The 24,741-nt window shown below is 49.5% G+C and overlaps 1 protein-coding gene across 1 annotated transcript in view; it reads left to right on the top strand.

Annotated features, from left to right (window-relative positions):
• The window catches only part of LOC147630271 (uncharacterized), a 149,920-nt gene that overhangs the window by 43,846 nt on the left and 81,333 nt on the right, over positions 1 to 24,741 (top strand). The window lies entirely within an intron of this gene.

Raw genomic sequence — 24,741 nt, 5'->3', positions numbered from 1 at the left:
TGATTCCTGTTGCAGATGCAAAGAGTAACCAGCCAAGGGAACCCCTACCCTCGACTGGTTGCGACTCTTCGCCAAAGGATGTACCTCTTCATCGAATAGCCACATCCCTTCGACGAATGGTTGTATCCCTTGATGAATGGTTGTGCCTCTACATCGAATAGACACATCCCTTAGCCTAAAGTTGTATCCTTTCGTCTATGGTCATGTCCTTTCGTCAAAGGACATGCCTCTTCAAATGTGTCTCTTCATCTCCTATATAAGAGACCTATTGTACTCAGTTTAATCAATTCAATTCAATTCAATCTTCTCTCAAGTGTTCTCCTGAAGTCTCTTGTTCTCTAAGTTAAGTACTTAAGTAGTAATTAGTACACAATATGAGGGATTAACAACATAATCCTCACAAAATGTTTCACGATTCATACTTGGGTGGCCGGACAAAAGGTAACATGTGTGGACAACCCCAAGTGTGAAGGGGGACCAAGGGATAAATATTTTAAGGTTTATAACCTTGGGTGGCCCCTAGGCATAAGTTTTAATAAACTTAAATGGGCCCTAGGATATTTATGGAGAGAAGGGGCTACTCCACTTTGGGAAGTACACACCTCCCCCCCTCTCTATTGCTGTTTTGTGGACTTCCACAAAGCCTTCGACACAGTCCCGAGAGAGCGCCTCTTCCACCGCTTACAGACACTGGGCATAACTCCCGACATGATGTGGGGGATTTACAGATTATATGAGCAAGTGTTTGGACGAGTTAGATGCCCAGGGGGACTATCAGATATGATTGCCAGCACCATTGGTGTGAAGCAGGGCTGCCCTCTCTCCCCGACACTCTTTGGCTTATACATCGATGAGGTAGCAGACTACATCATCCACGGAGGAGGCTCTGGGATTGACATCTGAGGTACGACTGTACACATTCTATCATATGCTGATGATATCATTCTTGTGTCGGATACTCGGACAGGGCTACAAAGGCATCTACAGGCCCTGGATACTTTCCGTGCGGAGCGAGGACTCACAGTGAACCTTGGGAAAACCAAGGTTATACATCAGCAGCAGTCAGATGCCAGACTATCCTTACACTAGCCCGGGGACAGGTAGAGGTGGTGGGCTCATATGTATACCTTGGGGTCACATTTACCAGCTCATCAGGGAGATTCTCTATGGCACAGGCAGCCAGAGATAGAGTGACACGAGGGTACGCAGCACTAGCAATTTTGGAACGCCAGTGTCACCAAGCACACTTCCAGGAGCCCCGTACTAAGGGGTGGCTATTTGATACACTAGTTACTCCAGCATTGATGTATGCAGCAGCAATATGGGCACCAGGTTTGGCTACATCCTCATGGACACAGATAGAGCGTCCTCAGATTTTGATGCTCTCACGGATGATCCGCAGCAAACCTTCAGTACCACATGATATCCTTCGAGCGGAGTTTGTTGTACCACCTATGTTAGTAGAGGCCATGTTCCAGACTATATCTTTTATACACAGGATGCGGGAGCTCCCACTAAATCGGGTATCTCGGGCTGCTTTTGAGGCTTCCAGACAGCTTGCTGAGGAGGGACATACCTGGTCATGGTACTCCCAGGTGGTGGTACAGTGGATATCATCACACAGGATTGATATTGACAGATTACCACCCTTACAGTATGACCTAGCTGCACCACACAGACGCCTCTCTCAGACAGAGAGGAACAGAGTCATGAGACATGACATTTGACAGGGCCACATACAGGAGACTTGGCTATCTCCCAGTCAGCCACTCCCGACGAAGATGCTCTACTACAGAGACCACTTCTTGAGCACCTCCACAGACGGCTTCATCCAGCGACCACGATACTTGGAGGTCCACTTATCACATGGAGCCAGAGTAGCCATTGGGCGACTAAGGGTCTCATCACACCAACTAGAGATCGAGACTGGGAGAGCAGCACGCATCTCTCGAGCAGAGCGCATTTGCAGATTATGCCAGATGGGGGTAGAGACAGAGGAGCATTTTGTTTGCCAGTGTGGTGCTTTGCAGGAGATCAGGGCATGCTATGTTCAGGTTTTTAGAGGGACCACATCACTTAGACAGATCTGGGAGAGATTGGACCTGAGAGAGCTAGGCAGACTACTACTAGCACTACAGAGACACAGGGAGATCTTACTTCAGACACCCGCACATCATAGCAGAGGAAGACAGTCCCAGTTGGCTGACTTCTTCCAGAGATTGGCACGAGTAGCCCAGCCACACACATTGGGAGTGACATCTCAAGGAGCGGAGGAGATTCGAGCTAGGTGACGACCCAGACTAGCCGGCTACCAGACACCACGGCTACACCACAGAGAGATCGCGGCCATCCGGTCTCGACATGAACAGGAGTTCTAGGAGCAGCTCCTGGCACATTTTCGCTCTGATCCAGGATGCATGTTCCAGACATTTACGGCATCCTCAGATCGGATGTATGGCATATTGTACCCAGACTATGGGACTGGATGGAGTTAGGAGTAGATAACATATCATACTAGTATCACCCCTTCAGCATATAGAGATGCATTAGTAGCCCTAGTACTCCATCCACACCCTCTCGTTTCTACACCACTATTCAGTCCCCTATGGTCGTGTTGTCATACTTGTACATTTTATTCTCACTCCACATTTTCCTCTTGATGACTGGAGGAACACCATTGTACTACTTGTTTGTCTCATAGGCCAAATTTGGCCTTTTGCAGACGTTAATATATCTTTCTTTCTTTCTTTCTTTCTCTCTCTCCCTCTCTCTAGCTTTTTGGGGAAAGAAACATGAGGCTGGCTGGAGCGCTGATTTTGCAGTCGTGGTAGTTTCTGAAAAAGAAACGCATACAAACAGGCTGCAGGCTGCAGGCTGCATCTCTCTCTCTCTTACTCTTGCTTTTGGAGGGACAGTAGGTGGGCAGCCCCGATATCCAGGCGTGGGAAAGACAGCTCCTGGGAACCTGTGCTGCTGGTCATTGGAGGCTTCTTGGAAGGGCTGCAGGCGGGCTGTTTTGCTGAGGCGACAGAGGCAGTAAAATATTCTTCCGTGCATGCTTTTAAGAGTTTCAAACAGGCTGATTGCTGGCTGTGCTACAGAACAGAGATTCATGACTTTCTCTCTCTCTCTCTCTCTCCCTCTCCTTAGTTTTTGAAGAGCTGGTTGGCTACTGGCTGCAGAGCAAACAGGCGCCTACAGGTTCACCTCTTTCTCTCTCTCCTTTGCTTTTGGCAAGAAGATGGTTTGTCAGTTGGGAAGTGTGGTTGTGAGAAGGGAACACAAGGCTGGACAGCAGGTTCTCTCACAAGTTTTCTCTCTCCCGGCTGCAAGACAAGAGGACAGGACATTTCGGGGATTTTCCTCGAGTCTTTTCTTCCTTGTGGAAACCGACATCAAGACTATAAGTTTCTCTTTCTTTGTGAGCAAGTGGGACTGCAGGTGATGTCATATGAAGTCTCTCTTTTCACTGGCTCAAGAATGCTCTAGAGTGGTTCTCTCTAGCCCTTTGTGAGAGGAAGGGTTTGGCAGTTTAGAGGGTGGAAATAGGGCAAGATTGTGGGCTGTTTTGGATGAGTTTGTGGACTGGTTTTCATGGCTGAGTTTATGGCTATGTGCATGGTTTAGTCAGATGCATATTCAAGGCCTCATGAATGTACAGACTTAGCAGATTAGAGGTGATAACATTGTGGTGTTCTTGGGACACAAGGCTGTGTAACCTCTATGCTAAGAGGTCCTGAGGATTGGCAGATTGGACTTGCAGACATACGAGCCATGGATGGTCATGTTGTAATCATCTAAATCTTTCCATTGAAATTGAATAAAGAAATACCGAAAGGGGCGCCAAGCTGCGGAGCGAACCGGTGTCGTTCTCCTTCTTGTTTTGGAGCACTCTAGCTCCTGTTTATTTGATTAACTGTCTGGACTACAATTGGATTGGGTGATTGCTAGTCTACCGCACTTTGGTTTCTACCAGAGGCCGGTTTCAAAAGGAATCTCCGAGAGCCTTGTCCTCTGACAATAAACCTCCTCTGAAGCAAGAGTGCTGTAAAAAAAGAAGAAGCAAATAGCCTCCTCTGAAGTTGTGCACATCAAGAGGAGTGAAAGAAGAGAAGGAGGGAGGGTGGGAAAAGAGAAATAGAGAAAGCAAATCTCTTAGGAACCTTGTCCTTAGCACCTAGAAGAGAGCTTCAGTCTCCAACAGCAAAAACACAACAATCCCAGGCTATAGATGCAGAAAACGCAGCCAAAATTCAGAAACTGCAGCAACTCCTAGAAACGTTTGCTCCTAGAGAGAAAACACAGCACCTTTGTGCCTGTAGATCATCGTTTGGCTCTAATACCATGAAAGAAAGAGCATCACAAGTTTTAGGCCCAAAGCACAAACTGTAGAAGGCTGGAAACAGTTGATTGTTGTTAAAAATGAGCACGAGGGAAGCCCGTAGGTTCTTACAAGCATAAGGAACTGTTGCTATAGTCAATGGCTTCCATAAGATATGCAAGAATGAGATGAAAAGTGAGAGGAAGGGTGAGAACCCTTCCAGAGAGCTGGTCGGCCAGTTGTAGCAGGCCGATAGCTAATATGTAGCATAAAAATGCTATAAATGCCTAAAAAATGGTAGAAAAATGCCTAAATAATATATGCTAAATATGCCAATGCAGGGTCTCATAAAATGATCAGTACAGGCATGAAAAGGTGATGTAGAGATGATTCATAATCCAACAATTGCTGGCAGAAGCGCACCAAGGAATAAGCGGAGGGCACTTTTCCGGAGAAGTCACGGGGCAGAAAGTGTTCCAAGAAGGATTGTGGTGGCTGAATGCATTAAAAGACGCACAAAGGAGTGCGCTAAATATTCCCCCCCACACCTCCTTTAGATCCTCGATTGCATGCCCTTCCCATTGCTCCATCTTTTCGGCTTCTAGCTCATAGACTTACGGAAATTCTTGGGCATCCAAGATAGCTAGCCTGATGGCGCTGAAAAATGGGATAGTCATTTTGTCTGTCCTAGACCATTACAATAGAAACAAGCTCCCCTTGGCTCGAATCTACCACCTCCTCTTCCATACGGTCTGTTGATTTGAGGTCCTGTGGCAACCTAGTTGACAGTTGGGGCTTGCTGCAGCTTTCTTTCCATTACTCTCGGATTCTTTTTTTTTTCCCCCGAGAAAAGATCCTTTCATTAGTTATAAAAAACGCCCGTAGGGCTACAAAAGATCCTCTCTTGCTCACAAGAAAAACAGAGCAGAGAACAAAGCAGGGCAACCAGGGAGACTCTCCCTAGGTGCTGAAAAGTACAAGTATCAGTACAAAGAACTGAATGGCTATATCATACAATAGGAGGGGGGAAAAGCCACACAGGTGGCCTGTAGTGCCAGCGGGGGGACCCCACGTGAAGGGTATAGAAGGGGCCGCTGCGCCAGGTGGTGTGAGAGGCCTGGCGCGGCAAGATCGCCTCATCCGAGTCGCCCCAAATGCGGTCGTACTGTCCCCGGAAGGAGTGGATGAACTCCTGCCAAATCCCCGGAACAGTCTCTGCTGGAGGCTCCAGTCTCCCCTCAAAGGCCCTGAAACACCGGGCCTTCCAGGTGAACCAGATGGTGATGCTGCTGAGGAGCTCCCATCGTAGATCCCTCTCCTGTGTCCAGCTGGCGGACGAGAAATCCGGTGAAGGAACAAGGCGAGGCTGGCCCCTAATGAATCTGATGGCCTGGCTGTCCTGCTCCGTCTCATAGCCCATAGCAGGCCCTGACGAAGTCGACCAAGCAGCGGCACCCCACGTATACGTACCCTCTGGAGAGAGGGGGGCCAGAATACACAGCATCCGCAGCCAAATCTGCTGCGCCTGAGGGCAGTCCCAAAGGCAATGTCTCTGTGTCTCCATAGGGTGGCCGCATCGGACGCAGGCCGTCGGAAGACCGCTGTAGACAAGCCAGGTGCCAATTGCTGAGCCCCTGTGGGCGACCAGCCACTGGAAAGTCGAGATCCTGTGGGCCTGTCGACTAGCCCAGAGCCGGGCCCAAAAATCCTCTAGAAACTCCTGTGAGAGTCCCTCTAGCCGCCAGTGCCCAGCTACAGCTGGAGAGACCATTCTCCTCGCCGTCAAAATATGCCGTCCCAACCGAACAGTATACTAAAAAAAGGTAATCTCTGTGGCCTCAAGGGATGCATAAGGATCATGCCACTCGTACTCACCAGGGTCCCACTGTAGCCGGGGCAAGGGGCGCGCTGCATATGCCCATATGCGCCAATCCGGGAGCACATCTGCAGGGTCTGGGTCAATATGCCACTTCCGAGAAGCGGCGGCCACTACCCGTATCCTCTGAAAGGTGCACTCTGCAACCAAAGGCGACTCCACCTCCACTCTCTGAAGTCTGCCCTCATCCTGAATTTCATAGTAGAGGCATCTGCCATCCTCAGTGCAAGCTCTGACAGCAATCAGGATCTCCAACTGTGTAAAGGCTCCCATCCACCGTGGGGCCACTAGCTCGATAGGCGTGAACCACTCCTCTGTGAGTGCCTCCTGAATGTCATCCCTCATAATCAACCCCCCTCTGAAGTGACTCAGCCTCTCCACCTGGATCTCCTCTGGTAGACTGCAGAAGGCCTGCCAGTCTCCAAAGCTAGGTGCTGGGCCTGCCGCCAAAGGTCCCCAGGCTAGACGAGGCCGAGAACCCAGCATATGACCCTTCTCTGTGCGAACCGCTGGGCTACAGATGAGCGGCTGTCTGGCCCGCTCCTCAACACAAGAAGGAGGTCTCTAAGAGAGCCCCGGTCTCAGCAGCTCCCAAGCTCTCAGGATGCTCAAGGCAAATCTGTTCTCCCATCCTCTACGGAGGCCTGTCCTCCTCATCTCTATGAAGATCCATCGAATCTCTAGTGCCTAAGTGCCCCTACCCTCGACTGGTTGCGACTTTTCGCCAAAGGATGTACCTCTTCATCGAATAGCCAAATCCCTTCGACGAATTGTTGCATCCCTTGATGAATGGTTGTGCCTCTACATCGAATAGACACATCCCTTAGCCTAAAGTTGTATCCTTTCGTCTATGGTCATGTCCTTTCGTCAAAGGACATGCCTCTTCAAATGTGTCTCTTCATCTCCTATATAAGAGACCTATTGTACTCAGTTTAATCAATTCAATTCAATTCAATCTACTCTCAAGTGTTCTCCTGAAGTCTCTTGTTCTCTCAGTTAAGTACTTAAGTAGTAATTAGTACACAATATGAGGGATTAACAACATAATCCTCACAAAATGTTTCACGATTCATACTTGGGTGGCCGGACAAAAGGTAACATGTGTGGACAACCCCAAGTGTGAAAGGGGACCAAGGGATAAATATTTTAAGGTTTATAACCTTGGGTGGCCCCTAGGCATAAGTTTTAATAAACTTAAATAAGCCCTAGGATATTTATGGAGAGAAGGGGCTACTCCACTTTGGGAAGTACACACCTCTCTCCCTCTCTATTGCTGTTTTGTGGACTTCCGCAAAGCCTTCGACACAGTCCCGAGAGAGCGCCTCTTCCACCGCTTACAGACACTGGGCATAACTCCCGACATGATGTGGGGGATTTACAGATTATATGAGCAAGTGTTTGGACGAGTTAGATGCCCAGGGGGACTATCAGATATGATTGCCAGCACCATTGGTGTGAAGCAGGGCTGCCCTCTCTCCCCGACACTCTTTGGCTTATACATCGATGAGGTAGCAGACTACATCATCCACGGAGGAGGCTCTGGGATTGACATCTGAGGTACGACTGTACACATTCTATCATATGCTGATGATATCATTCTTGTGTCGGATACTCGGACAGGGCTACAAAGGCATCTACAGGCCCTGGATACTTTCCGTGCGGAGCGAGGACTCACAGTGAACCTTGGGAAAACCAAGGTTATACATCAGCAGCAGTCAGATGCCATCCTTACACTAGCGCGGGGACAGGTAGAGGTGGTGGGCTCATATGTATACCTTGGGGTCACATTTACCAGCTCATCAGGGAGATTCTCTATGGCACAGGCAGCCAGAGACAGAGTGACACGAGGGTACGTAGCACTAGCAATTTTGGAACGCCAGTGTCACCAGGCACACTTCCAGGAGCCCCGTACTAAGGGGTGGCTATTTGATACACTAGTTACTCCAGCATTGATGTATGCAGCAGCAGTATGGGCACCTGGTTTGGCTACATCCTCATGGACACAGATAGAGCGTCCTCAGATTTTGATGCTCTCACGGATGATCCGCAGCAAACCTTCAGTACCACATGATATCCTTCGAGCGGAGTTTGTTGTACCACCTATGTTAGTAGAGGCCATGTTCCAGACTATATCTTTTATACACAGGATGCGGGAGCTCCCACTAAATCGGGTATCTCGGGCTGCTTTTGAGGCTTCCAGACAGCTTGCTGAGGAGGGACATACCTGGTCATGGTACTCCCAGGTGGTGGTACAGTGGATATCATCACACAAGATTGATATTGACAGATTACCACCCTTACAGTATGACCTAGCTGCACCACACAGACGCCTCTCTCAGACAGAGAGGAACAGAGTCATGAGACATGACATTTGACAGGGCCACATACAGGAGACTTGGCTATCTCCCAGTCAGCCACTCCCGACGAAGATGCTCTACTACAGAGACCACTTCTTGAGCACCTCCACAGACGGCTTCATCCAGCATCCACGATACTTGGAGGTCCACTTATCACATGGAGCCAGAGTAGCCATTGGGCGACTAAGGGTCTCATCACACCAACTAGAGATCGAGACTGGGAGAGCAGCACGCATCTCTTGAGCAGAGCGCATTTGCAGATTATGCCAGATGGGGGTAGAGACAGAGGAGCATTTTGTTTGCCAGTGTGGTGCTTTGCAGGAGATCAGGGCATGCTATCTTGAGGTTTTAGAGGGACCACATCACTTAGACAGATTTGGGAGAGATTGGACCTGAGAGAGCTAGGCAGACTACTACTAGCACTACAGAGACACAGGGAGATCTTACTTCAGACACCCGCACATCATAGCAGAGGAAGACAGTCCCAGTTGGCTGACTTCTTCCAGAGATTGGCACGAGTAGCCCAGCCACACACATTGGGAGTGACATCTCAAGGAGCGGAGGAGATTCGAGCTAGGTGACGACCCAGACTAGCCGGCTACCAGACACCACGGCTACACCACAGAGAGATCGCGGCCATCCGGTCTCGACATGAACAGGAGTTCTAGGAGCAGCTGCTGGCACATTTTCGCTCTGATCCAGGATGCATGTTCCAGACATTTACGGCATCCTCAGATCGGATGTATGGCATATTGTACCCAGACTATGGGACTGGATGGAGTTAGGAGTAGATAACATATCATACTAGTATCACCCCTTCAGCATATAGAGATGCATTAGTAGCCCTAGTACTCCATCCACACCCTCTCGTTTCTACACCACTATTCAGTCCCCTATGGTCGTGTTGTCATACTTGTACATTTTATTCTCACTCCACATTTTCCTCTTGATGACTGGAGGAACACCATTGTACTACTTGTTTGTCTCATAGGCCAAATTTGGCCTTTTGCAGACGTTAATATATCTTTCTTTCTTTCTTTCTTTCTCTCTCTCCCTCTCTCTAGCTTTTTGGGGAAAGAAACGTGAGGCTGGCTGGAGCGCTGATTTTGCAGTTGTGGTAGTTTCTGAAAAAGAAACGCATAACAAACAGGCTGCAGGCTGCATCTCTCTCTCTCTTACTCTTGCTTTTGGAGGGACAGTAGGTGGGCAGCCCCGATATCCAGGCGTGGGAAAGACAGTTCCTGGGAACCTGTGCTGCTGGTCATTGGAGGCTTCTTGGAAGGGCTGCAGGCGGGCTGTTTTGCTGAGGCGACAGAGGCAGTAAAATATTCTTCCGTGCATGCTTTTAAGAGTTTGAAACAGGCTGATTGCTGGCTGTGCTACAGAACAGAGATTCATGACTTTCTCTCTCTCCCTCTCCCTCTCCTTAGTTTTTGAAGAGCTGGTTGGCTACTGGCTGCAGAGCAAACAGGCGCCTACAGGTTCACCTCTTTCTCTCTCTCCTTTGCTTTTGGCAAGAAGATGGTTTGTCAGTTGGGAAGTGTGGTTGTGAGAAGGGAACACAAGGCTGGACAGCAGGTTCTCTCACAAGTTTTCTCTCTCCCGGCTGCAAGACAAGAGGACAGGACATTTCGGGGATTTTCCTCGAGTCTTTTCTTCCTTGTGGAAACCGACATCAAGACTATAAGTTTCTCTTTCTTTGTGAGCAAGTGGGACTGCAGGTGATGTCATATGAAGTCTCTCTTTTCACTGGCTCAAGAATGCTCTAGAGTGGTTCTCTCTAGCCCTTTGTGAGAGGAAGGGTTTGGCAGTTTAGAGGGTGGAAATAGGGCAAGATTGTGGGCTGTTTTGGATGAGTTTGTGGACTGGTTTTCATGGCTGAGTTTATGGCTATGTGCATGGTTTAGTCAGATGCATATTCAAGGCCTCATGGATGTACAGACTTAGCAGATTAGAGGTGATAACATTGTGGTGTTCTTGGGACACAAGGCTGTGTAACCTCTATGCTAAGAGGTCCTGAGGATTGGCAGATTGGACTTGCAGACATACGAGCCATGGATGGTCATGTTGTAATCATCTAAATCTTTCCATTGAAATTGAATAAAGAAATACCGAAAGGGGCGCCAAGCTGCGGAGCGAACCGGTGTCGTTCTCCTTCTTGTTTTGGAGCACTCTAGCTCCTGTTTATTTGATTAACTGTCTGGACTACAATTGGATTGGGTGATTGCTAGTCTACCGCACTTTGGTTTCTGCCAGAGGCCGGTTTCAAAAGGAATCTCCGAGAGCCTTGTCCTCTGACAATAAACCTCCTCTGAAGCAAGAGTGCTGTAAAAAAAGAAGAAGCAAATAGCCTCCTCTGAAGTTGTGCACATCAAGAGGAGTGAAAGAAGAGAAGGAGGGAGGGTGGGAAAAGAGAAATAGAGAAAGCAAATCTCTTAGGAACCCTGTCCTTAGCACCTAGAAGAGAGCTTCAGTCTCCAACAGCAAAAACACAACAATCCCAGGCTATAGATGCAGAAAACGCAGCCAAAATTCAGAAACTGCAGCAACTCCTAGAAACGTTTGCTCCTAAAGAGAAAACACAGCACCTTTGTGCCTGCAGATCATCGTTTGGCTCTAATACCATGAAAGAAAGAGCATCACAAGTTTTAGGCCCAAAGCACAAACTGTAGAAGGCTGGAAACAGTTGATTGTTGTTAAAAATGAGCACGAGGGAAGCCCGTAGGTTCTTACAAGCATAAGGAACTGTTGCTATAGTCAATGGCTTCCATAAGATATGCAAGAATGAGATGAAAAGTGAGAGGAAGGGTGAGAACCCTTCCAGAGAGCTGGTCGGCCAGTTGTAGCAGGCTGATAGCTAATATGTAGCATAAAAATGCTATAAATGCCTAAAAAATGGTAGAAAAATGCCTAAATAATATATGCTAAATATGCCAATGCAGGGTCTCATAAAATGATCAGTACAGGCATGAAAAGGTGATGCAGAGATGATACATAATCCAACAATTGCTGGCAGAAGCGCACCAAGGAATAAGCGGAGGGCACTTTTCCGGAGAAGTCACGGGGCAGAAAGTGTTCCAAGAAGGATTGTGGTGGCTGAATGCATTAAAAGACGCACAAAGGAGTGCGCTAAATATTCCCCCCCACACCTCCTTTAGATCCTCGATTGCATGCCCTTCCCATTGCTCCATCTTTTCGGCTTCTAGCTCATAGACTTACGGAAATTCTTGGGCATCCAAGATAGCCAGCCTGATGGCGCTGAAAAATGGGATAGTCATTTTGTCTGTCCTAGACCATTACAATAGAAACAAGCTCCCCTTGGCTCGAATCTACCACCTCCTCTTCCATACGGTCTGTTGATTTGAGGTCCTGTGGCAACCTAGTTGACAGTTGGGGCTTGCTGCAGCTTTCTTTCCATTACTCTCGGATTCTTTTATTTTTTTCCCGAGAAAAGATCCTTTCATTAGTTATAAAAAACGCCCGTAGGGCTACAAAAGATCCTCTCCTGCTCACAAGAAAAACAGAGCAGAGAACAAAGCAGGGCAACCAGGGAGACTCTCCCTAGGTGCTGAAAAGTACAAGTATCAGTACAAAGAACTGAATGGCTATATCATACAATAGGAGGGGGGAAAAGCCACACAGGTGGCCTGTAGTGCCAGCGGGGGGACCCCGCGTGAAGGGTATAGAAGGGGCTGCTGCGCCAGGTGGTGTGAAAGGCCTGGCGCCGCAAGATCGCCTCATCCGAGTCGCCCCAAATGCGGTCGTACTGTCCCCGGAAGGAGTGGATCAACTCCTGCCAAATCCCCGGAACAGTCTCTGCTGGAGGCTCCAGTCTCCCCTCAAAGGCCCTGAAACACCGGGCCTTCCAGGTGAACCAGATGGTGATGCTGCTGAGGAGCTCCCATCGTAGATCCCTCTCCTGTGTCCAGCTGGCGGACGAGAAATCCGGTGAAGGAACAAGGCGAGGCTGGCCCCTAATGAATCTGATGGCCTGGCTGTCCTGCTCCGTCTCATAGCCCATAGCAGGCCCTGACGAAGTCGACCAAGCAGCGGCACCCCACGTATACGTACCCTCTGGAGAGAGGGGGGCCAGAATACGCAGCATCCGCCGCCAAATCTGCTGCGCCTGAGGGCAGTCCCAAAGGCAATGTCTCTGTGTCTCCATAGGGTGGCCGCATCGGACGCAGGCCGCCGGAAGACCGCTGTAGACAAGCCAGGTGCCAACTGCTGAGCCCTTGTGGGCGACCAGCCACCACTGAAAAGTCGAGATCCTGTGGGCCTGTCGACTAGCCCAGAGCCGGGCCCAAAAATCCTCTAGAAACTCCTGTGAGAGTCCCTCTAGCCGCCAGTGCCCAGCTACAGCTGGAGAGACCATTCTCCTCGCCGTCAAAATATGCCATCCCAACCGAACAGTATACTGAAAAAAGGTAATCTCTGTGGCCTCAAGGGATGCGTAAGGATCATGCCACTCGTACTCACCAGGGTTCCACTGTAGCCGGGCCAAGGGGCGCGCTGCATATGCCCATATGCGCCAATCCGGGAGCACATTTGCAGGGTCTGGGTCAATATGCCACTTCCGAGAAGCGGCGGCCACTACCCGTATCCTCTGAAAGGTGCACTCTGCAACCAAAGGCGACTCCACCTCCACTCTCTCAAGTCTGCCCTCATCCTGAATCTCATAGTAGAGGCATCTGCCATCCTCAGTGCAAGCTCTGACAGCAATCAGGATCTCCAACTGTGTAAAGGCTCCCATCCACCGTGGGGCCACTAGCTCGATAGGCGTGAACCACTCCTCTGTGAGTGCCTCCTGAATGTCATCCCTCATAATCAACCCCTCTCTGAAGTGACTCAGCCTCTCCACCTGGATCTCCTCTGGTAGACTGCAGAAGGCCTGCCAGTCTCCAAAGCTACGTGCTGGGCCTGCCGCCAAAGGTCCCCAGGCTAGACGAGGCCGAGAACCCAGCATATGACCCTGCTCTGTGCGAACCGCTGGGCTCCAGATGAGCGGCTGTCTGGCCCGCTCCTCAACACAAGAAGGAGGTCTCTGAGAGAGCCCCGGTCTCAGCAGCTCCCAAGCTCTCAGGATGCTCAAGGCAAATCTGTCCTCCCATCCTCTACTGAGGCCTGTCCTCCTCATCTCTATGAAGATCCATCGAATCTCTGGTGCCTAAGTGCCCCCTTGTGGGGGAGCCCGAGCCTGCAGCCGCTGCAAGAGAAGCTCTTTCCAAGGCTCAGCGCCTGGAAGCAGCCCCCGAACAATAAGCTTCCCCAATATGGCTCTACTCTGATCGACTGCATCTACAATGCCCAAGCCTCCCTGAGCCAGCGGAAGTGTAATAACTGCCCATGCAACCTTTGCCCAGACCAAAGAAAGTTCGTGATCAGCCTCTGTACCTGGGTGATGCAAGAGCTCGAGAAGATCCAGCAAGACGTAATGTACCAAATGGTCGCTAACAGCACCTGATTTGCCACCACCACCCTCCCGGCCAAGGATAGTCGAGCTATACTCCAATACAAAAGCTTCTTCCGAATGCTCAGAAGAAGCGGGGCAATCTGTTGCTCAGGTGACAAATCTATTCCAATCTGGCATCCCAAATACCGCACTGCTGTGCCAGGAGGAATCCATCTAAAACCGGGGTCCGGGCTCCATGCCGGAGTGGGAGCGCTACTGATCCAAAACGCCACTGTCTTGCGCCAATTGATCAATGCTCCTGAAGCTGCACTAAAAACCTGGAGCGACTGCTCTGCCCGAAGAAGATTGGCCTCCTGGCCATGCAAAAATAAGCCCGTGTCGTCAGCAAACTCAGCATCGAGCAGGTCCTCTCCCCGAACTGGGAGCTGGAGTCCTCTCAAACCAACCTCCTCTGCCGTCAAATACATGCTCATAGCCTCCGCAAAGAAGAGGAAAAGAAAAGGGGCGAGGGGACACCCCTGACGGACTGATCTGGTCAGCTCAAATCTCGCCCCCCGTCCTCCTGCAATCAACACCTGGCTGCGAGCTGTGGAATACAGAGCCGCCACCCTTGTAATCGAACCTGGCTCAAAGCCCAGGCGAAGCATAGTGCCCTCTAAGAAACCCCAATCGACTCTATCGTATGCCTTCTCAAAATCAAGAAGCATCACGACCAAGTCCTCACCAAGAAATCTAGCTCGGGCCGTCGCCTCCCAAAAGGTGAAAATGTTGTCAAGGATACTACGTTCCTTGACGAATCCTGTGTGGGTAGCATGAATCAACTCCCCCTGGAAGGGCTGGATCCTCAAACTCAAGGCGTTTGTTAAGACCTTGTAGACAGTATTGAGGATCGTAATAGGTCTCCAATGCCGAATATCATCTGATACTCCCTCCCCCTTGGGGATAAGAAAGATCAAGCCCTTTGAAAAGCTCTATGGCATCACCCCAGTGTCCAAAACATACTGAAAGCCCCTGCGGAGGCCTGGCCCCAAAAGGTCCCAATAGCGCATAAAAAAGGCAGGCGTCAGCCCGTCCTCCCCTGGGCAACTATGGCGCGGCAGGACCCTCAAGGCCTCAGCAAGCTCAACCTCTGAAAGAGGCGCACCAAGGACTGTACGCATACGATCTGTGACCCTCCTCTGCACATGGGCCCACACCGTCTGTCTGCAAGCATCCCGAGCCTCAGTGGCTGGCTCCGCTGAAAGCAAGTCTCTATAAAACCCAGTGGCAATGGCTCTGATCTCCCCGGGCTCGGTAGCTACAGACCCGTCCGGCCTCCCAAGCTGACGGACTCCTGCTCGAGCATGGCGGGGTCCCGTAATCTCAAAAAACTCCCCAATCACTCTATCCCCAAGTTGCATCCACTGAGAGGCCTGGCGACGATAGTAAAACTCATGTCTCTGCTCCTCTGCCTCTCTAACCTCCTGGCGTGCCTGGCTCAGCTGGGACGCCACCCACTCACATGCAGGCTGCTGCTCCTGAAGGCGCTGAAGCGAAGCAAGGCTACGTCTCAGCCGCTGCTTCCGCTCGCGAATCTCTCCCAGCCGTGTCAAAGCTACAGTTGCAGAAAAAAGCTAAGCTCTATGAGTCCCTGGGCACACTGGCCTGCTGCATCCTGGTCAGAGCACTGACTATCATGCCAGATCCTCTCAATGTCCTCTGCGAGACTAGGATCTGTAAGTACCCTCTCTGGGATCCTTAACTGCAAGCTGGGCTCCCGTGTCCTCTCCTCAAGTGTCAAAATAACTGGCGCATGATCTGAAAATGAGGTGCCAGCGAGAATGCCAACGGAGCCCCCTCGCTCCCCTAACCAGTCGCCCACATTAAAGCGATCAATCCGTGATAGATTAGTCCCTCCCTGCCGGCGATCCGACCGAGAGAAACTAAGACAATCCTGAGAGCGAGAGAAGGCCCCATGCTGCCATGCATCAGTGATCCTCAGTGACATGCAAAAATCGCTCCCAAGCTGCAAGCTCCGTGCCGTGCACTGTAACATGACTGCCTCCCACCCTATCAGCCGGGTCCTCAAGCATGTTGAAGTCACCCCCGACACACCAATGTGCGGCCTCTGGCAATGCATCCGTAACCTGGGTCCAGAACTCTGCTCTGGCACTAGCATGGTTGGGCGCATAGACGTTGAGCACGCCCACTAGCTCATCATGCATCCTCAGAATGACATACTGTGCTCTACCAGGCACAATGATCCCTCGATCCACAATGGCCTGCCGCCAGACATCTGCAATGACCATGCATACTCCTCCCTGTCCACCCAAAGGACCAAACCCTGCAGACCAAAAGGTGTCCCATCTACCAGGCATCACCGAACCATATCTCCGGATCCTGCTTTCACCCAAGTGGTGCTCCTGCATCATCAAAATATGAATGCTGCCACCAACCAGGCATCTCTGAAGCTCCTGCCTCAAGCAACCACGATAGCGTATATAATGTGCTCCGCCAAGGCCCTGTACATTCCATGAGATGATCCTCATGGATGACCTGCTGAGGTGGATGCTGTCTCAGCCGTAGGGCGGGCCTTCGCAAGCGGCTTGGATGGAGAATAGTCCCCATCCGAGCGGCTGCAAATCTGCCCACCCAGTGTACTGCAAGAATCACGGATCAGGCGCTAGTGGCTGTGTCCCATGGCGACTGCCTCCCGCTCAGACAGAGCAACCTCATGTATACATACATATCCAAGGTCGCGTGCTAAGTCTGCCACTATGCGAACGACCAAATGACGAATCCCTGAGGCATCCACACTCCCGGGATCCAAGAAAAAATGAGCCAACTTCCATAGTCGGCCTATCACATCTGTCACCTCCAGATCGCTCACATGATGAGAAAACTCAACTGCCTGAGTCTTCAAAGTGCTAAGAGCGAGCTCCAGAGTCCACTCCCGGTCGCATGGGCCACATAGAGGGAACGAGAAGGCCACCGCTGAATCAAGTGCCTCCTCCCCACGGGCCGGAGGAATCACTACATGAACTCTGATGGGTGTTGGCTCATGGGGGCCCTCTGCTCCAAAAAGCCGTGTGAAGGCGTAATCAAAAGCCTCCGAGCGCTGTCTAGTGCCGAGGCGACTCAGCCGACTGCGGATAGATGATATCCGTGAAGCCCGAATCGGCATGGTAAGTCTCCTCTGTGGTGCTCGAGCAAGGTCGGTGCTCAGTGCCCTCCGGACTGCAGGTGAACGCCAGGGGACTGCCAGGGCCTCCTGGGGAGGTGAGGCGGGCGGGGGGGGGAGGAGGGGGGGGCGAGGGGGGTGGAGAGAGAGCCGCTGCCGAAACCGGAGCGGGGACGGGAGGAGGCGAAGGTGGAAGCGAGGCGGTGGGGGGGGGGGGGGGGGGGACGGGGGTGGGGGGGTTGAAGGAAGGGGTGCTGTATTTGGAAGGTACAAGCTTTGGGAATGGGGGATTATCCTGGAATACAAAGGACCACACTCCTAAAATTTAGGAGAATTGCTATTTTTGGCCCTACTCTGATGGAAATTTTGTTTGTGTCATTACATCTGGAATTGAGCAGATACCAAGAGTTGGCAAAGTGCCTATGACAGAATGTCTGCCAGTTGGGATATTTTTAGAGATATAGTTTACAGAAGGACCCATCTCTTAGATTGGGACATTGGCAAGAAAGTGGACCAAAGTGAGACAAGTGGCCTGACACTTGTTAGAAAGTGGATCAAAGTGAGACAAGAGGCCTCACACTTGTCACTTCAGCTTTTGTGTGGCTCTCCACTTGTCATCATAGGCTTCTCTTTCCATTTTCACTCATGGGAGCCCCAAATCTATAAATTGGAGCCCTCTCTCTTCATTAATGGAGGCTGTCTTGCTGCACACCAGCCTCTACCACCGTTATAGGCTGCCCTAATGATGGCTACTCTCTTTCTCTCTCTTGAAGGCTGCCCATGAAGAATACCGGCTGTTCGGGACTGTTTTGGAGGCTTCCATCGCGAAGAAATACTGAAGGCTAGGATATTTAATCATTTTATTATGATTTCTAGCCACTATACTTGTTGTACCAGTCCTTGTACTTGTTGTACCAACCATTGTACGGGCTGTACCAACCATTGTACCAGCCACTGTACTTGCTATACCAGCCACTGTACTAGATGTACCAAGCACTGTACCAATTGTACTAGCCCTTGTACTTACTGTCCAGCCATTGTACTTGTACCGGTTGAATGGAGGGTTGTACTTGCTGTACCAGCTCTATTGCATGAAGACCCGTGGTTTTTGGGGAAGAATCTATACCCACACGGAGGTATATGGATTATATTGTTGGCTCGGCATTTCTACAGCCTGTGTTCCAGCTTGGTAGCCTCGTGTTGGGCTGTGTTATGGCATTTGTATATGGATAATTTGGCATCTCCCGTGGGGAGAGTAAGGCCCTCAAAGCTTGTACATGATATTATTCTCCTTGGGTAATAAAATACTCCAAAGGGGGGGGGGGTCGGCTCATTCCGGCGTCTATGCGGTGTCACATGTGCAAGCTCCATTTTTAGCATTTGTGGATGTTTTGTCTAGCTTTTATGTTTTATGCAAAGTGATGATGGATATGTGTTAAGGCTGTGGCCATGTTTAAATGTTTTAATATGCATTGATGGTATCAACAAGTGTGACAAAGGCCCTAGTCCCCCGGGCACCCGCGAGTTACACTGCATTAGCAAGAACTCTGCTCACTCAACTCTCTTGTTCCCCTATTCCGTACTGTTTCTCTCCCTTGGGCCCAAGTAGACCCGACTTGAGTCTTTTTCTATCCAGGCAGGAATGCACTCCTTCCCTACAGTCTTAGCCGGGTAGACCAAGCCACCTACCCGGCTCCAGAGTAGCAACGACTAATGTAGCTATGCCCAATGCTATAAGCCAATGCTAGGACGATGAGCTACTTGTCTGCCTAAGCGCGGGGAGATTGATTATGAATGCAAAGCAGGTTAGTTCCTAAGGCTATCTTGAATCTTGACAGTATTCCACGTCCAGACAGAACCAAACTTAACACAAGATTGAACACTGAATAGACAGAGATCAATAGAGAGAAACAACATTAAGACAAAGACCATTCTTGAGTATTACAACAGTACACTGCCTTAGCAAGAACTCTGCTAACTCAACTCTCTTGTTTCCCTATTCCATACTATTCCTCTCCCTAGGACCCAAGTAGAGCAGACCCGACATGAGTCTTTTTCTATCCAAATAGGAATGCACTCCTTCCCTACAGTCTCATCCGGGTTGACCAAGTCTACCCTAACTCCTCTATCCCGCTTCCGACTAAATCCCCTTTTTTGCTTTACAACCACGGGACTACCCCGTTCATCAAGAAGCTGTTACAAGTCTGTTACAAAACAAGAAGGCTCGGTTTGTTGCGCAACGGTCAGTCCAGCGGGGGTTTGGGCGGCGGCCAAACGGGTTGATTGGCCGCCAACACCTGGTGATCACGATGGACGCTGTGCCAGTAGCGAAGCGCACGATTGCTGTTCAGAAAAATTGTGTGTCTGGATTGCCTCTGAGTCCAGATCCTCCTATACAGACTCCCTATGGCCTATTCCAGCCACCTTCGTCTTCTACCTCTTCTGTTACAATGCCCCGTTAGATGAACTTAATGGGGCGATCCTGGGCATACCTTGGCTTGTAAGCCCTCTTCCTGCTGCCTACCCAAGCATGCCCTATGCCTGTCCTCATGTTGGCCCTTCGGAACCACACGTCAATGGGCCGTGCCTCTAGATGCCTTGCCCTTGCCCTCTTTATTGCTTCCACAGCCATGCCTGCAGTGAAGGCATGGGGCTCTGTTTGCTCTGGGGTGATAACACCCTCTTCGTAGACCGTTTGCTCCGGTTCCTTTGGCCTTCTTTTTCCGCTCCAACTCCAATTCCATCCATAGGGCAGGATTCCAATAGGTTCCCCCGTCAACACTCCCTTTCCTTCTCTACTTGGTGGCTCCGTTGGCGAGGGGCTTTAGCAGAGTCGCTCTTTGAATGAGTTGTTGCCTCCTCATCCAGATCCGCGAGTCATAATAAGAGCCCATTGCTTCCACGCACTGCTTTGGATCCGAGGGAGGGGCTTCTTCCTTGTCCTGATGCTCTTGCCTGAGAACTGCCTTCGCCCTGTCTCTCTGTCTTCGACAGTGCCATTTGGAAGGTCTCATGGCACCTGCCTGCTCACCTGCCTGGATTATGGTTTGCATATATTTAAGGGCAGTGCCCTTTCAGACGCCCATGCTTCTTTGGCCCATTTCCTTCGGGACTCTTTTTTGCAGGTCTTCTTTTGCCCCCTTTTCCCTTTTTGCCCAGCCTTGGAAGTCCTCTTATCATTTTATCTTTTGCTCGCACTTCCTTGGTGTGCACCCTCCTCATGGCATCCATCTGCTCTTGTCTTTTCTTGAGGTGGCCTGGGCTATTCGCACCTCTTCTACGTGCACCCTTCGCATGAAGTCCAGTTGTTCTTGTCTTTTCTGGAGCTCAGTGTGAGCTGTTGTCAGTGTGACATTCAGCTCATTCACTGTCATTTTTCCTCCTCTTCCTCTTGTCACTCTTGCAAGTGTGGCAGCCTCTACATCCTTCTTGAGGGCCTTTATTGTCTGCCCTTCTGCCTTTGCTACTCTTTGAACTCTTCAACCAAAGCCTCCAGCTCTTCAATTTGTGCTCTGAGCGCAACCTCGTCATTTTTCTTCTCCTCCAGTTTGTTCGTCGCTGCTCATGCGTGTTCCTTCAGCTCCTCATTGGGGATTAGGTCCATTGATGACCCTTTGTATATGACAAGTTCTTTCCCCTTCCCATTTGTCTGCGCCGCTGGCTTCTTTCTCCTTCCCATCTGTCTGCACGGCTGGCTTCTTCCAGTCTCCCTTCAGGAGGGTGAATCTCCTTTTCTAGACTTCCACTTCATTTTTCAGCTGCTCATTTTCCTTTTGCTGCTCCTTTTTCTTGCTAGTGCCTCCCCCATTGGTTCCGGCCTCCTTGCTCTCTTGGCTGGGTGCAGCTGCTTCCAAAGCTTTGGTCGGTTCCGGGCCTGTTAGCTGGGTTGGATTCAACTGTTTGGATCCTTCGTACTGATTTTCGTCCTATGAATGGTAGGGCACGATCTGTCTACAAGAAGGTGTCGGGGCCTACATTACCGCTATCAATTTGTTTAAATATTCCCCCCCACACCTCCTTTAGATCCTCGACGGCATGCCCTTCCCATTGCTCCATCTTTTCAGCTTCCAGCTCATAGACTTCCAAAAGTTCTTTGCCATCCAAGACATGTAGCCTGGCTTCTGCTTGACCAGCTCAATCTTATCTCTGTCAACCTTGCTTGCACCTTTATGACTCTGAAGTGCTCCTCTCTGATTAAGGCAACTTGGCTTTCTATTTACAGCTTGGCTTTCCCTGGCCCTATCCAGGTCTTCTTGCAACTGCACATAACCTTGTTCCTTCTGGGCCATTGCTTCCCTCATCTTTTCCATTTCCCCTTTAATCTCCTCATTGGCCTTTGGGAGATCCTGGATTTGGCTCTGCATTTCTTCCAGGCGGCCCGCTTTCATCCTCCTCTTGTGCAGCTCTTCCTACATGGGTTCCTGTGGGCTTTGTTAGCAATCATCTCCTGTCTGTACCATATAGGGAGTGAGGGCCTTTGCTGTGGCCCCCGTGTTAGGTGTCTCTCCATTTTTCCCAATTTTTTTATCCTTTCCCAGTTTTGCACCACGTTCTGTTGTCAACTGTAGTTTTGCTGGCCGACCAAGAGTTGCCCATTTTTTGCTGGCCGACCATTAGCCTAGAGTGGTATAAATACCACCCTTGCCCCCCACACCATTGTTGTACCGGATCTCTTGTGTATATGGTAGAGTTTATATAGCTTCTCTCTCTCTGCTGCAGATCTGCGTTTTCTTTCTCACATAAGTTTGTCTCATTTCCGCTGCCCATTCTGACATGGTATCAGAGCCTCAGGTGGCTTGAAGCTTGGAGACGGTGAGAGCTTGAGGGTTTGCTGTTTTTTGGTGCTGATTGGAGAATTTCTAGGCTGTTCGGGACGTGGAGAAGCAGGTAGAAGGCGGCCATCATTGCTGGACAACCACCTTGCAAAGCAATTGTAGCCTCTTCTTCATTTTTTCCCCCACCCACCCTCCCTTCACGAGACCTTGTGAACCCCTGAGATGGCAGATTTGCTGGAGATGGTGGAGAAGCACGTGAAGATCCCCATCCTCCCGACATTCCCGATGGACCAACAGTTGGACGGGACCAACTATGGCATCTGGAAGGTAATGATGGAGTCTGTACTGGAGTCTTATGATTTGGTTGATTTCATTGTGGTTGGAGTTCCAAGGCCAGAGTTGGAGGAGGAGGAGCTTTCATTTTCTACTAGAAAAGAGCGGGAGGCTTAGGCACAGCTGTGGGATTGTGTCAATGCCCGTGTGCATTCTTTCATCTTCCTTAATTGCACACCCCAAGTGATCAATCACATTAAACACATAACGTTGGCCTGAGGGATTTGGCAGCACTTGGCTTCTTTGTATAACAGGGTATCACCCATGAAGAGGATTTCCTTGGAAGTGTGATGAATCCTACAAAGTCTTCGACGATGCGAGAGCACATCAACAAACTCCAGGCTCTTTAGCAAGAGGTTCTTCAAGCTAACCTCTTCAAGGTGGGAAGGAGATATCTTCAAAGGATATGGCCATCACTTTGCTGTCTCATCTTACCCCTCAGTACTCAACTTTCTATTCTTCTTTGATCACCAGTGGGAGGCTAAGCACCATCACATGGAAGGAGCTTTTGCCGATGGTTTTGGATCAAGAAGAGCAGTTTACGAACCCTCTACAAGGCCGAGGTTTTGAGGCCTTATGAGTTGTTCTTGCATGGCTCTCAAATACAAAAAGTATCTGCCATGCATGGTAATAAACTCTGCATCATCCGAAATGACGACTGTCGCTCAATCACTTGGGGTTCTATCTTTGAAAGAATGATAGAATCTGCATGGTAATCATACGTATGCACTTGCATCCAGGTTGTCCGTGCATTGAAGTAACTGATACCGACATACACTCGAAGCATGTCTTCTAACACTTGGTTAACTCTTTCGGTCTGACCATCAGATTGTGGATGATCAGCCATACTCATACTTAGAGTAGTGTCCGACTTTTTGAAGACTTTCCTCTTTCAAAGTAACTATCGAATTTTCTATCCTGTTGGGTTAGGGTTGCACAGAGAATAGAGACACACATAGAGAAGTACACAACAGTAAGCACTCTGAAGAGGGTGAGAGAGATGGTGATTGATGCTCAAAGAAGATAGGATAAAAAAGTGTGGAGCAAGAGAGTTGACTCCACAATATCAAAATACATAATAAGTGTGGTGTCCTTTCACACCTAATATCCAAGGAGAAAAACCCAAAGGGAGAAAAGTGTCCTTGGTTAGTCCATGTTCACATGTTACACTACTCATGTCATATGTGGCATAACTCATAACATATATGCCAATAAATCCCCCCTTAGTGGCAATGTGAACTTGTACAAGGTCTGAGAAGATCACTCTCTGTAGGAGAGAGTAAGCCTAAAGCTTTGTGTAAATCTTCAAACTTCTCTTGAGGCAATGTCTTCGTGAACAGAATTGCAACATTGTCCTGTGTAGAGCAGTAAGATAATGAGATCTCACTTGCATGAATCCTCTCCGTGACATAGTGTAATGAATCTCTATGTGCTTAGTACGTGCATGAAACACTGGGTTTTGTGTCACTGCTATAGCACTCTGACTGTCAGTGAGTATGGTGGTGGGTGTCTGCTGACACTCACGAAGATCAGTCATCAATCTCCGCAGCCATACACAATCTACTGTGGCTGTAAAGGCTGCCCTGTACTGAGCCTCACTAGTAGGTGTGGCAACAGTGGCTGCTTTTTGCTCAGCTATGATATGCATGAATATCCCAAAAAGAAATAATTCCCATTGGTGGATTGCCATGTATCATAATCACCAGCCCAATCGGAATCATTTTAAGCATGTAACTGCAAGCTGCCCCCCCCCCCCTCTCCTCCCGCACGGCCCCTAGGATATACCAAGGCAAGATCCAGGGAGCCTTGAAGATAGCAGAAGATCCGCTTTACTGCTTGCCGATGCTTTGTACCTCAGTTGTGCATAAATTTGCTACACTCGGAAACCCCAAACTGAATATCTGGACGTGTGTTGCATAAGTATATGAGACAACCCAGTGCTTGGCTGTAAACACTCATATCAAAAGGCTCTCCAATATCATACATGCTCAATTTCAGCCTTGGCTCCATCAGAGTAGAGATGGGCTTACAATCTTGAAACACAAATTTGTGCGACAGCTTTTGAATGTACTTTGATTGGTGTACATAATTCCCAACATCTGTCTGCACAAATTGTATGTCCAAATAATAATGCAACAATCCCAAATCTGTCATCTCAAATGACGTTCGCAATTCAACTTGAATACTGAAATTTTATCCATATTATTCCCAGTTAGCAAAATGTCATCCACATAAAGAATGAGCATAATCAAAGTGCCATGATCCTTTTTCACATAGAGGGTGCTCTCCGTTGGACTATTGCGAAATCCCTATGTGGTCAAATAAGTATGTATCTTCTCATACCAAGCTCGAGGATCTTGTTTGAGACCATAAAGTGCTTTTCGAAGCTTGCATACTTTGTTTTCATGACCATGCATCACAAAACCAATGGGCTGATTTACATACACTTCTTCCTGCGAATCCTCATTGAGAAAAGCTAATTTTATGTCCAACTGATGCACATTCC

The sequence above is a fragment of the Cibotium barometz genome, chromosome 16, assembly GCF_041138505.1.
Source record: "Cibotium barometz isolate CiBa-2024 chromosome 16, ASM4113850v1, whole genome shotgun sequence".
In the NCBI taxonomy this organism is placed as follows: domain Eukaryota; kingdom Viridiplantae; phylum Streptophyta; class Polypodiopsida; order Cyatheales; family Cibotiaceae; genus Cibotium; species Cibotium barometz.
Note: the sequence above shows the minus strand (reverse complement) of the source record. Positions and strands in the feature narration are given on the sequence as shown.